At 37.0% G+C, this 13807-nt stretch overlaps 1 protein-coding gene and 1 long non-coding RNA gene across 2 annotated transcripts in view; one reads left to right on the forward strand and one right to left on the reverse strand.

The window, feature by feature from the left end:
- Nucleotides 1-13807, forward strand: part of LOC127181892 (zinc-alpha-2-glycoprotein) — an 898082-nt gene that overhangs the window by 598062 nt on the left and 286213 nt on the right. The window lies entirely within an intron of this gene.
- LOC127181897 (uncharacterized) overlaps nt 1-13807 on the reverse strand; it is a 40414-nt gene that overhangs the window by 21593 nt on the left and 5014 nt on the right. Inside the window, exon 3 of the long non-coding RNA XR_007829831.1 lies at nt 9367-9458. This is a non-coding gene — a long non-coding RNA (uncharacterized LOC127181897). The remainder of the gene's footprint in view (nt 1-9366; nt 9459-13807) is intronic.

Here is a 13807-nt window from a genome sequence, read left to right on the forward strand (position 1 = left end):
CAGTTCCAATAATTTAGGGTAACTCCAATACTAGTCAGTTTCTATACTTGAACTAATGAAAAAGGCAATCTCAGACTTGATCCTCACTAGTAAAGACATATGACTTATTGTCACAGATAAGATTAGTTAGATAACACTAGTTCTAGTTCTAGTTAATAGTTAAACTAGCTAATCTAGTACTAATGACAAAGACATCTTTAATTTTTATACACAATTTGATCATCACTAGGAAAGTCAGGACAGATGCTTATTGTCATTGTACAAATATAAGACTAGTTAAACAACAAGACACAAGCTCCAATACTAGTTATCCTTACTGATCTGATATTTACTTGTCAAAACAAGTCAGATGCTTACTGACATACAAGTTATAATACCAATGTACTAATCTAGGATCTTTATCATTTTAGTTATACTCGTCAAGTTAATACAGATGCATAAAATTATTTCCAATATGAACACCAATACTAGTTAGTAATACTAACAATACCTGTGACAAAGGAAATCTGGGATCCTAATACATAATTTGATCCTTACTAGTCCAGTGAAGACATAAACTTATTGTCATTGTACAAACACAACAAAATTAGCTATAACAACATAATCCAAGCTCCAATACTAGTTATCTCTAATACTAGTAATGACAAACACAATCTGGGATCTTTAAACATAATTTAATCTTTACTAGTCAAGTGAAGATATTTGCTTATTGTCTTAAAAACCAAAGATATTGGCTCCAATACTAGTCAGCTCTAATACTAGTACCAAAGACAGTCTGGGATTTTTATCTGTAATTTGATTTTTACTAGTCAGGTTAAGACAGATGCATATTGTCATGCACAAATATACAGTAATTGAAACAAAGCTGAAACAACAAGATTAGTTCCAATACTAGTTCGTTCTAATACTAGTACTAGTGACAAAGATGATATAGGTTTTTAATGCATTATTTGATTTTTACTACTCATGCCAAGTCAGATGCCTATTGACGTACTAGTTAGTTATACTACCAATGTACTCATCGTTACTGAGTACCAGTCTGGGATCTTCATAATTTTAGCTTTACTAGTCAAGTTAGGACAGATGCATAAGACTAGTTCCAATATGAACACTAGTACTAGTTAGCTCTAATACTAGTAACCAGTGACAAAAGACAATCTGGGATCTTAATACATCATTTGGTCCTTACTAGTCCAGTCAAGACATAAACGTATTGTCATTGTACAAACACAACAAAAGTTGCTATAACAACAAGATACAAGCTACAATACTAGTTATCTCTAATATTAGTAATGACAAAGATAATCTGGGATCTTTAAACAATTTAATCATCACTAGTAAAGTGAGGACAGATACTCATTGTCATTGCACAAACACAAGACGACTAGTTAAAACAACAAGACAAAAGCTCCAATACTAGTTACCTCTAATACTAGTGCCAGTCAGTCTGGGATCTTTATACATAATTTGATCTTTACTAGTCAAGAGATTTGCTTATTGTCTTAATAAAAACCAAAGATATTAGATCTAAAACTAGTCAGCTCTAATACTAGTACCTATGACAAAGACAATCTAGTCCAGTCAAGACATACACAACAAAATTAGTTATATCAACAAGATACAAGCTCCAATAATAGTTATCTCTAATACTAGTAATAACAAACACAATCTGGGATCCTTAAACATTATAAAACATAAATCTTTACTAGTCAAGACATTTGCTTATTGTCTTTAGTAAAAACCAAAGATATTGGCTCCAAATCCAGCTCTAATACTAAAACCTGATCCAAAACCTGATATTTACTAGTCAAGACAAGACAGATGCATATTGCCATTGCACAAATATACAGTAATTAAAAAAAAAATTAAAACAACAAGATTAGCTCTAATATTAGCTGTAATACCAGTTAGTTCTAATACTAGTACCAGTGACAAAGACGATCTGGGATCATTTGATCCTTACTAGTACAGTCAAGACATAAACTTATTGTCAATGTACAAACACAACAAAATTAGTTATAACAACAAGACACTAGTAAGACTAGTAATGACAAAGGCTATCTGTGATCTTTAAACATAATTTGATTTTTACTAGTCAAGAAATTTGCTTATTGGCTTTAGTAAAAACCAAAGATATTGGCTCCAGTACTAGTCAGCTCTAATACTAGCGACAAAGACGGTCTGGGATCTTTATCTGTAATCTGATGTTTACTAGTCAAGTTAAGCCAGATGCATATTGTCATTGCACAAATATACAGCAACTGAAACAAAGTTGAAACAACAAGATTATCTCTAATATTAGCTTCAATACTAGTTAGTTCTAATACTACCAGTGACAAAGAGAAATGCACTATTTCATCTTTACTAGTAAAGTCAATACAGAGGCTTATCCTTGTACAAATAATACTATAAGTAATACTAGTTGAAACAGCAACTTATTCTACAGAATTGAAATGGGTGTTTGTCACTGTTTGTGGTTCTAAATTTCTTCAGCTGTGTTGTGACTGAAGTTGAATTGTCTTTCGGTAAAGCTTTAAAATGACAGTGTTTCACAGACGTCCATATGCATGTTTTGCACACACACACACACACACATAGTGAAATCTATTTTCTAAGTTGATCTCTCGAGATGCTGCAAAGCGCAAAGAAGGTGTCATGCCAGATCCCCTACCGAACAATACTTCCATTGTTCACTTCGGTAAAGCAAGCTGTCACTGAGGCACGCTTCCCTCTTGTCTCTTTCTGTCGCCCACCATTCGTTTGTTGGTGAGGCGATGTGGGCCCAATGTGGCCCCAGTGGGGGGCCAGAAACGTCGCGCGTGGCAGCGCCCTAAATTTAGACATCTCTGCAAAGTCAGTGACGGGCTTTTTTGAGCAGGTCGACGCGCACCGCGGTAACGGCCCTCACCAATTCACACGCAATTAACGATGACCACTGACCGGTAACGTCGGCGTTCGAGGACGTTCCTCTGCGCCGCTAAATGAGATTATATTAAGTGCTTATTATAATTCTCCCTCTTTTCTCTGTTCGTTTAACAATAGGCCTGTTTCACACGTAGAGGAGAGGGCTGGAAAGTGTTAATGAGCCCACAGATCTCAGGACTAGATACTCGCGCACGCACACACAAATGCTAATCCCTATCATTACGCGAAAAACCTTTTCGTCTTTACCGAGAGACCTCAGAGAGAGTGGCACTGGCCACAAACACACTTAACCCGTATTTTCAGTGTTCGGAAAAACAAGCAGCAAGTGTGAAGTAAACAGAGAAGTCACGTTAAAAACAAGTGCATCAGTCGCCGAAGAGTCGCTACAGTCGCGGCCGGGAAGCGCTGCCATAGGTAAACACGCAAATATCTATCACACTTCAGCCTCTGTGCACGAATTTTAGTCGTGCGGCGAACAAAAGCAAGCACCTAGCCCGTTTACTGCTAATGGACTTCTGTGATGCCAAGATGAATTCTGACACCTCGAGTCGCAAAAATACCTCCCCCATCATAAGGTATTACCATACAGAAGTAGATTAATATCGTTGCAATATTTTTTTTTTTTTTTTTAATTAATTAATATAATATAATAATAGTAATTAATATTAAGACTATTACTTAATAAAAAATATATTAATCATTTTATAATTTATGCAAATATGTCATTTCATTTAATGTATAATTTTCAAATAAAATAAAATTATATACCTTTGTATTTATATGTATATAAATATTATTCTGTATAAGTATATGGTATATTACTATAATAAATAATAATTTATATAATTAATTAAACTAGTGATCACTAGTGATCTTTATATAATCATCATATGATTTCTTTTTATTTAAATAAAATATTTATTTAACTTCCAGCACATATAGCAGAGATAACACTGAAAACGGTCGGTGATGATTTGCTACAGTTGCGCTTCCCCATGAACAGGAAGTGTCACGTTGTAATCGGAAAACACTCAAATAAAACACTGGATCTCTCACACTTCTAGTCGTGCAATGAATGAAAGCGAGCCAGTAGCCCGTTTACGCTAATGGATTTCTGTGATGCTGAGATGAATTCTGACACCTCAAGATGCAAAAATACCTCCCCCATCATAAAGCATTACCGTACGGCACACGAAACCCTAAAAACAGCTTTAAAGTCTCTGCAGCGGTTGAGTTAATTAAGCTAACACTGAGCCGGACTCATGATTCCTGTCAGAAATCACCGAATGCGAACCTCCCCACTGGCCGAGTCTTAAACCGAACACCATGAGACCCATCAGACTCCATTAGGCTCTAGCACGCTAGCATTTTAGCGCTAGCCCTCGGGCCCGCGGGAGGGAGGGGCTTGTGCGGATGATTGACAGCTGACAGTAGGGAAAGTGAGTTGCAGTAAGAGGCTCACGCTTGAGAAGAGGTTAACCGCAGATGGGAGGTGACATGGAGACACACGCCGCAAGATTTGCGTTCCTCTCTTCATTACACACTCCAGTGATACTGTCACTCATGCTTGCAATCACAAGAAGCAAGGACTGCTGGGAAGAGGCCGTGTTCGGTACGGGACGCCGAACTGCGTGCTGGTATGGGGCGCTGCGTTTGCCGTCAGTGCGTCGAGTCGAGAGTATTGCAGGTTTGCAGAGAAATCAAACAACAGATCAATGACAATGTACTACAAACATCACAGAAGAACAAACATCACAAATATTATAATTTTTATAATTTATGTCACAGTGTTTAATGAAGGTAGGAAAGATGGATGGACAGACGGACGGACAGACAGACAGACGGATAGACGGACGGATGCTGGAACAACAGATGGATGGACGGATGGATGGATGTTGAAAGGATGGATGGTCGGTCGGATGGATGGACGAACGGACGAACGGACGAACGGACGGACGGACGGACAGACGACCGGACAGATGTTGACATGATGGATGGACAGATGAATGATGGGATGAATGGATGTTTGATGGATGGATGGATGCCGGAACCACAGATGGATGTATGGATGGTTGGGTGGACAGACAGATAGATGGATGGTTTGATAGAGATGGATGGGTGAAGGAATGACGGATGGATGGATGGATGAATGGATGGATGGATGGACGGACGGATGGATGGACAGATGTTGACATGATAGATGGATGTTGAAATGATGGATGGATGGATGGATGGATGGATGAATGATGGGATCAATGGATGTTTGACGGATAGATGCCGGAACAACAGATGGATGGATGGATGGATGGACGGACGGATGGTTTGATAGAGATCAATGGTTTGATAGAGATGGATGGACGATGGAATGACGGATGGATGGATGATTGGATGGATGTGTGATTGATGGATATGGATAGATGTTTGAACAACGGATGGATGCTGAAATGATGTATAGGTGGATGAATGGATGGATGAATGAATGATGGGATGATGAATTAATAAATTAATTAATGATGGATGAATATTCCAATATGATGGAACAGATGGATGGATGGATGGATGGGATTGATGAATGGATGATGGAATGATAGATGAATGGATACATGAATGGATGTTTGAACAATGCGTGGGTGGATGGATGGATGGAATGATAGATGGATGAATGGATGGATATTTGAACGACAGATGGATGGATGAATGATGGGTGATGGATGGATGGATAGAAGGATGGATGGATGGATGGATGGATGGATGGATGGATGATGGATGAATGAATGATGGGTTTATGGATGGGTGGATGATGGATGGATGGATATTTGAACAACGAATGGATGGATAAATAATGGGCTGATGGATGGATGCAAGATGGGATGATAAATGGATGGATGAATGAATGATGGGATGATGATGGATAAATGGATGGATGGATGGAATGATAGATGGATGAATGGATGGATATTTGAACAACGGATGGATGGATGATGGATGGATGAATGATGGGTGATGGATGGATGGATGGACGAATAGATAGATGGACGACGGATGGATATTTGAACGACGGATGATGGATGGATGAATGATGGGTTGATGGATGGATGGATGATGGATGGATGGATATTTGAACAACGAACGGATGGATAAATGATGGGTTGATGGATGGATGCATGGATGAAAGATGGGATGATAAATGGATGGATGAATGAATGATGGTATGATGATGGATAAATGGATGGATGATGGGTTGATGGATGGATGGATGAATGAATTACTGGATCATGGATGAATGGATGGATGGATAAAAGATGGGATGATGCATGGATGGATGGATGAATGAATGATGGGATGATGATGGATGGATGAATGAATGATGGATGGATAAATGGATGGATGATGGATGTTGGATGGATGGATATTTGAACGACAGATGGATGGATGATGATGGATGGATGGATGAATGAATGATGGGATGATGGATGGATGGATGGATGGATGGATATTTGAACGACAGATGAATGGATGATGATGGATGGATGGATGGATGGTAGATGGAATGATGGATGGATGAATGAATGAATGATGGGATGATGGATGGATAAATGGATGGATGATAGATGTTGGATGGATGGATGGATGGATGAATGATGGGATGATGATGGATGGATGAATGAATGATGGAATGATGGATAAATAAATGATGGATGTTGGACGGATGGATGATGGAACGATGGATGGATGGATGATGATGGATGAATGGATGCATGGATGGATGGATGGATGGATGGATGGATGAAAGATGGGATGATGGATGGAAAAATGGATGGATGTATAGATGGTGGATGGTTGGATGGATATTTGAACGACGGATAGATGGATGGATGAAAAATGGGATGATGGATGGATAAATGGATGGATGAATGGATGATAGGACAATGGGAATAACTGTATGTATAAATGGATGGAAGATGGATGGATGGATATAACAGATAAACAGTCAACCTAGAGTGATTACACAAATGAATCAGAATTTTTAATTGATTTATTAAAATAAAAAATATGAACAGATTCACTGAAATTAATCAAACTTAACAACTGTACAGCACCGTTTCTCTTAAGTTTGAAAGAAACACTATTATCATACTCTGTCTCAACACTCTCTCTTACACATGAGACACAAAATGACAAAGAATAATCAAACTAGTCTAATCAAACCCTAAAAAGCTCATCAAAAATACACCCAGAAAATAGTTGTGAATATTAGACATATTATCCACCTCTGTGATTTTTCCTCTAATTTAAGTCAGTGAAGTTATGGAAAAAAAATTCTTTGAGCCAAATTAAAAAATGTTAAAAAAAAAAAACTACAGTGAAAACAAATCTAATAGGGACTCGAACCCTGTGACATGACAATGGTCATTATGGAGGTTGATGATGTCACAACGAGCAAATGGATTCAATGCGATTCTTTATTTTCAGCAAAATAACTCGCGGCGCCGTTAAACGAACGTGGAGACGTGTTGTGAGAAAAGCAGTCAAGAGGTGACCACAAACCCTTCAGCAGACACCAACACCATGACACCTCCAGCAGCGAGAGGAATCCCCCAGCATGCACCTCACATATATCATCACAGCTCTCCTCCTCCTCCTCCTCTTCCTCTCCTGCGCTCAGATGAGCTGTCATTAGGATGCGAGCCTCATCTAGGTGTTAAACCACACAACTTTCCCTCTGTCTCTATCTGTCAGTCATTTTATCTATAAATATGTGTCTAAACGGAAGAGCAAAGATCAGTATGGACAGATGTCAGCAGGACCGGCGGGTTCTGCAGAAGTCGAGAGATTCATTTGAAAACAACTGGTCAATGATACATTAGATATAGATATATATTTACGTATGTGTGTGTGTGTGTATATATATAAGTCCCTGATATCCTGGTTCGTCATGGTGCTGCATATAAAACGTTAAACGCTTCTATCTGAATGCCATAAAAACGAATAAACGCGATCAACAAAATGTGTTTAGTTATATTTTTGGGTGCAAAACAGTCCCCTAGAAGTGAGTTATATCACTAAACCTCCCTTTGGGAACATTTATCAAGATGTTCAATTTGTGATAGTCATATAAGCTTAAAAGTCAATAATATGTGTTCGTTAAGATAGCTAAGTATGCATGTATGTGCATGTGTCTATATAATTGTGTGTGTGTGTGTGTGTGTGTGTGAAACAGCAGACAGATCAGGAGGTGATAATGAGCTCTAGTCATGAGTGAGTGAGTGAGTGCTGTCACTCATTCTGTCCGTCACCAGCTCTGAACGGCCAAATGGGAAAGATCAAGCGCCTGGCGTGAGCAGACGGGCACCCAGACCGCGCTGATGTCACATCCTGTGGCCCCCGGCCCTGTCATATGACTCAATGCCCCCTGCTGAGGGCCCAAGAGGTCCCACACCCAGACACGCACACACGCTGTACTCACACAAACACATAGTAGGACAAATGTGCACAAACACAGGCCATAATGACACACAGACGCACCAAAACTCTGTGTGCATGCAAACACTACTTCTGAGGCAATTCAGCCGCTTTACCACGGTGAAAATGCTCATGCTCTTAATTTGCTTATTTGATAAGTAATGCGAGGATGTGAGCTGTAGGGAAAATATAATAAAATAAAATCTAAGGATTTTGTTAAATAGTATGAGGAATGGAGCTGTTGGTAAAAAAAAATAAATAAAAAAATTGTTTAAAAATAAAAAGTCTGAGAATGTTGTTAATATGAGGATTCAAGCTGTATAGGAAATAAACATTACAATATTCACAGTTAAAAAATAAAATATACTGTGAGGACGTTGCTAAATAATTAAATAAATAAATAATAAAATAAAATAACATAAAATTAATAAAATAAAATAAAATAAAATAAAATATTTTTTTAATGTTGTTTAATATGAGAATTCAAGCTGTACATGTAAAAAAACAAAAACATTACAATATTCACAGTTAAAATATAAAATAAAATAAACTGTGAGGCTGTTGCTAAATAATTAAATAAATAATAATTAAATAAAATAATAAAAAATAAAATTACCTATATACGAAATAAAATAAAACTAAATTAAATTAAATTAAATATGAGAATTTTGCTAAATAATGAGGAATCGGGCTGTTGGTAAAAATAAATATTAAAAAATTATTTAAAAATAAAAAGTGTGAGAATGTTGTTAAATAATATGAGGATTCAAGATGTATAGGAAATAACAATACAATATTCACAGTTAAAAAATAAAATAAAATAAAATAAACTGTGAGGATGTTGCTAAATAATTAAATAAATAATAATAAAATAAAACAATGAAATAAAATGCATTTAAAAAATAAAATAACACTGGAATGTTGGTAAATAATGTGAGGAATCAAGCTTTAGTTAAAATCTAGAAAATCAGTCTCTACCTTCTTGTCTTCAGCCCCATATAAACACACCAAACAGAAGATCTGTCCTGCGTGCATCCATTCACACTGATGTAGAGAGTTTGAAGACTCGTCTAAAAAACAGAAAAGCAATGACCCCAAATGCATTTTACACTGTTTGAGGCTTCACTGACCGAAGTCTGAGTACAAATAAACAGTCCTGTACTAAAGAAACATCATGTACTACAAGTACTGGAGTATATTAACAAAGAGAAACTGTAAATCTCAGAATATGTTGATTATTAGACCGTTTTGTTAATTCTGATTGGCGACTGGTGTGATACTATGGTCAAATATTAACATATAATGACTGTAAACTGTATTATTGACCGTTGGTTCAGTGATTTCATACTGTGTTGTTTTATTGTCCTGTGTATAAAGATATGCTCTCTATTTCTGCACACATAATAAAATCATTTATATTTAAATCAATATTTCATAGCCATTAATATAAAATAAATTATTTTCAAAAAAAAAAAAAAAAAAAAAAAATAAATTGAATTAATTAATTTACTCCATAATTCATAGAAAAGATACAATTTTAAATAAAAACAAATAAAATAATAAATAAATGAACAAATACATAAATTAAAAAATGATCAAACAAACAAACAAAAATAAAACTAAAGCTAAATAAATTAATAAATGAATAAATACAATTTACACTTATTATAAAATCATAACTTCCTAGCTATTAATACGAAGTAAAATTTTATATGCAAAAAGAAAACAAATATTTAATAAATAATAAATACATAACACTAAATAATAAATTAAAATAAAATAAAATAAAAATCATAGCTGTAATAACTTAATAACTTAAGGTATGACCTGCATCTCTATAAACACATTACTATTGCTAAACAGTTTACTTTGATTCTATTAGACTCAGACTCTCCTTCTGCTCACATAATTAAAATTATTATACTCAAATCCAATCCAGTATCCATTAATGTATTATTGTTTTTTATAGCTCAAACAGTAGATCATTTTGCTCATAGGTCAAAGGTTAACGTGCTCATAAAATGCACTGTAAGTTAAAAGCATCAGTCAAATCCATTAGTAAAACTGGTTATTGTAAACATGAGACGACACGTTTTAGAAACTTTCAGAAACCAACAGAAAACCACTTCTGTCAGAGCGTTTGGTAGGTAAAGTCAAACGCACGCGATTCTGTAATTCTGTAATATACGAGGAAGCGGCGCTCATTATGGACTCTGGAGATGTGTCTATTCATTAGCTTCAAAAGGGTGTCATGCACATGAATTATGCTAACAGGATCTAATTAGCAGATGCAAATGAGGTTAGTCAAAATCGCGGAGAAAAGACAGAAGAAAAGCTCCATGGGATAGTTGGAGCGCCACGGCTCACGACCGCCCCCACGCTGGGCACCAAATGTGATGGTTCGCCCCTGCTGCTCTCCCGTACCGGAGACGGGACCGAACCATAAACACGGGCCGAGGGGGGCGAAGGGTTCTGGAGGAGAACGCCGCGTTTGGCGGGAGCCGATGGAACTCCGGAATCCGGATGCGAGAAGAACTCGCCCACCGGCGCCTGCCATTATGACATCAGCGGGCGCGGGGCCAGGCTGCTGGCACGGCCGCCGCGAGCTGCTTGCCTTCTGGCCTGCCCAGGATGGGTGCGTGCTGACGGGTCAAAGCCCGCTCGGCCCGCGGGCGAAGGTGCGCGAGCGGCGCGCCGAGGCCGGGGGGTTTGACCCGCGTCGGGACGTCGGGAGGGCAGCGACCGCGGATAAACGCACACAGCGAGGAGAGCGCGACCGCCGGTACCCTTCCTGTGACCGACAGGGCCGAGAAAGCATGCCAGCGTGTGTGTGTCTGTGTGTGTGTGGCCGTCATCGTTGAGTGAGCGCGGCGTGTGTGTGCAGTGCCAGGTTACCACATGAAGGTGAAAGAAGTAATGCAGCTGATACACAAACACACAAACACAAACTCGCTGCTGTTACAGACAGAGACAAACACAGTCAGCACATGAAATGCGTTGAAAATTCAGGTGCTGAAAAGTGATGAGAACGAGAAATGCATTACAATAAATGCGAAAATATTCACACTGCACAATAAAATACCAACTAAAACCATGATAAAATCAAATCAATCAAACAAAAAACAAATAAATAAAATAAACACAAACATGTTAGGAGATCTCCACTGTTAGGTAACAAAAAGAAGCACAATCAGATAATAGAATAAAAAATAATAAACACACTGAATGAACTAGAACATCACTGTTACAGATGAAGAGAAACAGAATCAGGTCTTAAGATGTGTTCAATGTGTCTTAAGTAGCACGGGTATACTTGTAGCAATAGCCAAAAATACATTGTATGGGTCAAAATTATCGATTTTTTTTAATGCCAAAAATCATTAGAAGTAAAAATCATGTTCCATGAAGATTTTTTATAAATGTCCTACTGTAAATATATCAAAACTTAATTTTTGATTAGTAATTGGACAACTTTGAAGGTGAAGTTCTCAATATTTGGATGTTTTTGCACCCTCAGATAATATAATTATCAAATAATTGTATCTCGGCCAAATATTGTCCTAACAAACCATACATCAAAGGAAAGCTTATTTATTCAAATAATAATAAAAAAAACACCCTTATGACTGGTTTTGTGGTCCATGGTCACAAATGTGGACCGCAAAAACAGTCATAAGGGTTATAATTCCATTTTTCAAAATTGTGATTTAAAAGCATCTGATTAAAAAATTAAAAAGCTGATTAAAAAAATGATGTATGGTTTGTTAGAACAGGACAATATTTGGCCGAGATACAGCTATTTGAAAATCTGTAATCTGAGGGTGCAAAAAACTCAAAATATTGAGAAAATCACCTTTAAAGTTGTCCGATCGAAGTTCTTAGCAGTGCATATTACTAATCAAAAATTAAGTTTTGATATATTTACATTAGAAAATTTACAAAATGTCTTCAAGGAACATGATCTTTACTTAATATCCTAATGATTTTTGGCATTAAAGAATATTTGAGCACTTTGACCCATACAATGTATTTTTGGCTACTTAAGGCCCAATCCCAATTCTATTTTCTACCCCTTTGCCTACCCCTTGCCCCTTCCCCTTGCCCCTTGAAATGAAGTGGAAAGGGTAAGGGTTAAAAATTTTCCCCTAAGAAATGGGACACTGTCATACGTCATCATACGTTGTCGCTAGCTCCTAACGTTACGTCAGAGGACATGCACCGTCCCTATACAGAATATAAGTTACAAAAATGTTGTGATGTTGCAAAAAGTACAAATAGTGTAAGCACCGTTCATTTACATGTACACATATGGCCGTAAGCAAAACAACAATGCGTTACCATATGCGTGGTTAAAGCAAATTGCCTTGCCACTGGACTTTCATATTTGTTTCTAACATGCAGTCAAGTCACCGGGTATATGACATAAAAATGTATTTTGTAATATCGTGCAATCAGTGCTATCCGCTAGCAAACTTTTTTTGCAAACGTTAACCGTAAACACAAACACAAGATTGAAGGTAATATACATGTAATGAAAAATTGTCATAAAAATCCTTCTTAATGGCAAAAATTACTTACATTTATGGGTCTGCTTGCTTGAGTGAGCAGCAATGTTGGAAATTTCTTTTAGCCCTTCATTTAAAGTGAGGTCCCGAAAAATCTTCGTTTGGAGGGCTATCTAGCCCTTCCCCTTCCCCCTACCCCTCCAACCAAAAGAGAATTGAGACACCCCTACCTCTACACGTGAACGAGCCAAACGGAGGGGTGGGGGAAAGTGTAGGGGTAAGGGGTAGAATTAGGATTGGGCCTAAGACTGGTTTTGCGGTCCAGGCTCACAAAAATTAAGGGAACAGCGGTGAGAAGTGCAAAAATAAGAATGCAAAAATGCATCACTAAAATACATGTCAATGTATTCACACAGGACAAAAAAAAAATTATAATAAAATACTTGGTCATCCATCTAGGGTAGGACAAGCTGTTTAGAGAATTAATTAAGAGAATAAATATCTAGAGAACAAATATTATAGAATGAATAAATAAATAAATAAGTGACTGACTTCAACACAACCCGGTCATAAAATAAATCAAATATTCAATGAACTAATTTCACAAAAGTTTGTTTTATACGGCACTGACAAGTTATAAGAACACATAAGCGATATATAATACTACATATCATATAAATATGTAAAACAATATATAAGCAAAATCATAATAAAAAAAATACAATTTAAAATCCATTAAAAACTTCCTAAATGCAGTTTAAATTCAGCTTTAAAGGGCTCTTAACGATCCCAGCCGAGGAAAAAGGGTCTTATCTAGCGAAACGATCAGTTATTTTCTAAAAAAATTACAATTTATATATTTTTTAACCTCAAATGCTCGTTTTGTCTCGTCTCTGTGATGTGCATGCGTACTC

Source organism: Labeo rohita, chromosome 19 (assembly GCF_022985175.1).
Source record: "Labeo rohita strain BAU-BD-2019 chromosome 19, IGBB_LRoh.1.0, whole genome shotgun sequence".
NCBI lineage: Eukaryota > Metazoa > Chordata > Actinopteri > Cypriniformes > Cyprinidae > Labeo > Labeo rohita.